The 4,639-nt window shown below is 29.4% G+C and overlaps 1 non-coding gene across 1 annotated transcript; it reads left to right on the forward strand.

The window, feature by feature from the left end:
* Positions 1-463: 463 nt before the first annotated feature.
* Positions 464-570, forward strand: LOC139879006 (small nucleolar RNA R71). The gene has a single exon (XR_011769863.1). It is a non-coding gene; the product is annotated as a small nucleolar RNA R71 (small nucleolar RNA).
* Positions 571-4,639: the final 4,069 nt, after the last annotated feature.

Here is a 4,639-nt window from a genome sequence, read left to right on the forward strand (position 1 = left end):
GTAAAGAATATTTTGACTTCGATTGAGGTTTTGCCTTGGCGGTTGATAATTATTTTGATAATTATTTCCCTGACTTTGGTTTATGTAGAAAACAATCTCACGTTGTTCCATCGTTTGCTCGACATTACAATCTTTCGTTAAGTGTGGTCCACCGCATTGCTCACAACTATTTTGTATTGCATGAATATCTTTAGTCATCTTTTCCATTCGTCTTTCGAAAGCATCTATTTTTGCGAAAACGGAATCAAAGTCATGGCTAGAATCGGCTCTAGCCGCTTTGGATGAATGCAAGATATCTTTCTCTTGATGCCACTCATGCGAGTGGGAGGCTGTTTTATTGATAATCTTGTGAGCTTCAGTAGCGGTTTTCTTCATAATGGAACCACCAGCAGCTGTGTCAATGTCTTTTCTTGTAGCAACGTTGACGCCTTTATAGAATATTTGTACTATTTGAAAAGTGTCTAAACCATGTTGAGGACATCCTCTCAACATCTTTCCGAATCTTGTTCACGCCTCAAATAACGTTTCATTTGGCTTTTGTGCGAACATGGCAATTTCTCCTTGAAGTCTCACGGCTTTAGATGCCGGAAAGAATCTTTGAATAAATTTCTCCACTAAGACATCCCATGTATCAATCGCTCCTTCGGGTAATGATTCTAACCAATCTTTAGCTTCCCCAATTAAAGTCCAAGGGAACAACATAAGATAGATCGTTTCATCTTCAATTTCTCGGATTTTAAATAAAGTACAAATTCTATTAAAAGTTCAAAGATGTTTGTTTCGATCTTCTTTTGCTGTACCACCGAATTGGCATTGATGAGTGACCATGTGTATGATTTGTCCTTTGATTTCAAAATTTGGTGCATTAATATCTGGTTGAGTAATGGCATGACCTTGGCCCGTACGTATGGCTTTCATTCGGTCTTCCATAGTTTGAGGTTCTAGATCTTCCATATTTGAATTTGTTGAATCCGAATCACTAGAAGATTCAGATTTAATGGTTCCTTCTTCGACAACCTCTGGATAAATAAATTGTGGTTTAGGAGGAATGTTTAGTGGATCAGGATCTTGGAATTGTCCCTGAATATCCTCCGGGTCCTCAATTGTGAAGTCGGGTTCAAAAAATGGATTATCGGAAATTTGAATTGGAATACTCGTTCGACTAGATGATGATTCTAAAGAAAAATCAATGGCGGCAATATTTGCTAGATGTCTTGATCGAGTTACAGGTGGTGAACGTATGAAAGGTGGTGAACGTTTTGCTCGGTGCATTAACTGAATATCCTATTAGTTGAAAAGATAAAAATTATATAAGTTATCAAATTAATAGACTTTTCTAATTTTGCCCACGTTTCGAATAGCCAAAAGATGCAGCAGGTAGCCAGGACCCTTTAAATCGGAAGTCTACAACTCGACACTAACAAATCCAACTATTACTACGAACCAGAAAATTTGGATGTCTATCAATTTAATCGCTTACAATAATTTTTCGACGAAATTTAAAGAAAATAAAGAAAATTCTAAGTCCTAAAAACTAGAGCGTAGAAATGAAAAAGAAAAAGCGTGTCGAAAAACGTTGAAAATTAAAAATAAGAAAGAAAAACTTCGAAACTTAAAAGTCTAAAAACTAAATCTAAAAAGTTGCATCTAAAGGAATTAAAACTTAAAATGCAATTCTATAAGGAAAATGACAGTTACTTAAAAAGGTGCTGATAATGCTAAAAACAAACATATATTTCATAGCATTATTCCTCAAGAAAGACAAGCTTTTAGTTTCAATTGTTCTATTTACAAGTGATATTCATTTAAATAATAAAAGGTGAAGACAAAAGATAGATTCGACGAATTGAAGACGCAAACGACCAAAAAGCTCAAAAGTACAAAATACAATCAAAGTGGTTCCAATTATTGATAAGAAACGTCTCAAAATTACAAGAATACAAGATTCAAAACGCAAAGTACAAGATATTAAATTGTACGCAAGGACGTTCGAAAATCCGGAACCGGGACCAGAGTCAACTCTCAACGCTCGACGCAACGGACTAAAAATTAAAAGTTAACTATGTATATAAATATAATATAATATATAATTAATTATATAAATTATATATAAATTATATTTATATATTAAAACCGTCGGCAGACTAGGATCCAAACTTGTGTGAGCTGGATTTACGAACTCCGCGACTTGCGGAGTTTGTAGTGCAAAAATACCGCGACTCGCGGAGCTGTCCTAGACAAAAATGCCTATAAAAGCTCGCGCATTCTGAACGTTTTATATATCCATATCCTTTTATCAATATCTCTAAAAACGTATATATATATATATATATATATATATATATATATATATATATATATATATATATATATATATATATATATATATATATATATATATATATATATATATATATATATATATATATATATATATATTAATTTTAATTTTAATTTCTAATAATAAGGGTATGTTAGCGAATGTTGTAAGGGTGTAAGTCGAAATTCTGTCCGTGTAACGCTACGCTATTTTTAATCATTGTAAGTTATGTTCTACCTTTTTAATTTAATATCTCGTAGCTAAGTTATTATTATGCTTATTTAATACCGAAGTAATCATGATGTTGGGCTAATTACTAAAATTGGGTAATTGGGCTTTGTACCATAATTGGGGTTTGGACAAAAGAACGACACTTGTGGAAATTAGACTATGGGCTATTAATGGGCTTTATATTTGTTTAACTAAATGATAGTTTGTTAATTTTAATATAAAGATTTACAATTGGACGTCCCTATAAATAACCATATACACTCAATTGGACACGATGGGCGGGATATTTATATGTACGAATAATCGTTCATTTAACCGGACACGGGAATGGATTAATAGTCTATGGAATTATTAAAACAGGGGTGAAATTATGTACAAGGACACTTGGCATAATTGATAACAAAGTATTAAAACCTTGGGTTACACGCAGTCGATAACCTGGTGTAATTATTAAACAAAGTATTAAAACCTTGTTACAGTTTAAGTCCCCAATTAGTTGGAATATTTGACTTCGGATATAAGGATAATTTGACGAGGATACTCGCACTTTATATTTATGACTGATGGACTGTTATGGACAAAAACCAGACGGACATATTAAATAATCCAGGACAAAGGACAATTAACCCATGGGCATAAAACTAAAATCAACACGTCAAACATCATGATTACGGAAGTTTAAATAAGCATAATTCTTTTATTTCATATTTAATTTCCTTTATTTTATATTTAATTGCACTTCTAATTATCGCACTTTTATTTATTGTTATTGTATTTAATTGCACTTTTAATTATCGTACTTTTTAATTATCGCAATTTTATTTTATCGCACTTTTATTTATCGCAATTTCATTATCGTTATTTACTTTACGCTTTAAATTAAGTTATATTTATTTTTAATATTTTACATTAGGTTTTAACTGCGACTAAAGTTTTTAAAATCGACAAACCGATCATTAAACGGTAAAAAAACCACCTTTATAATAATAATATTACTTATATATATATATATATATATATATATATATATATATATATATATATATATATATATATATTTGTATTTTTATAAATTAAAACTAATATAGCGTTAAACTTTGTTTAAAGGATTCCCTGTGGAACAAACCGGACTTACTAAAAACTACACTACTGTACGATTAGGTACACTGCCTATAAGTGTTGTAGCAAGGTTTAAGTATATCCATTCTATAAATAAATAAATATCTTGTGTAAAATTGTATCATATTTAATAGTTTTTCCTAGTAAAATATAAAGCTATTTCATATACACCTCGCATAACATCAAGTATTTTTGGCGCCGCTGCCGGGGAACGACGAAGCGAAACGCCACACACATAAAAAAAAGAGAATTTTTATTAAGTTTTATTTAGTTTTTGTAAAAATACATTTTAAATATTAAAAAAATATAAAAATTTAAAAACCGAAAAAGAAAAAAAATATATATATAAATCTATTTTTAAGATTTTTATTTATAAAATTATAAAGTATTTCTATTTTTTTATTTTAGTTTTTAAAATATAAGTTTTTATTTATTATATTTTATATAATTATTAAAAACAGAAAAATATATAAAATATAATTTAAAAAAAAAACTACAGAACCTGTCGAACGATATTTGTGCATTTAAAATTTTAACCTCCGCGACTCGCGGGGTTTTCTGGTACGTGGCACCGCAACTCGCGGAGCCACCCTGACACGAGCAGAAGCCCTAATTCTGCATTAATTACGTGTAATTATTATTATTATTTATTTAAAAACCCTAATTAGGTTTTGTTAATTAATTAATTTAGTTTAGTTTTAATTATTTTATATATTTAGTTTAATTAGTTTAATTAAATTGTAAAATTAATAGTTTTAATAAATAAATAATATAAAAATAATATTTTTATAAAAATTGTACTTTTTACAACTTTTAGTATATTTTTATATTTTGTCCCTTTTTAATTGTTTTAGCATAATTTTTTTATTTTTCGCTCATATTTAGTTTTAATCCATAGTTTTTGCCATAGTTATTTTTTTTTCTAGATTTTTAGGCTTTGCCGTAAAATCCCTTAAGTGCTTTCTCTTT

Source organism: Rutidosis leptorrhynchoides, chromosome 11 (assembly GCF_046630445.1).
Source record: "Rutidosis leptorrhynchoides isolate AG116_Rl617_1_P2 chromosome 11, CSIRO_AGI_Rlap_v1, whole genome shotgun sequence".
Lineage (NCBI taxonomy): Eukaryota > Viridiplantae > Streptophyta > Magnoliopsida > Asterales > Asteraceae > Rutidosis > Rutidosis leptorrhynchoides.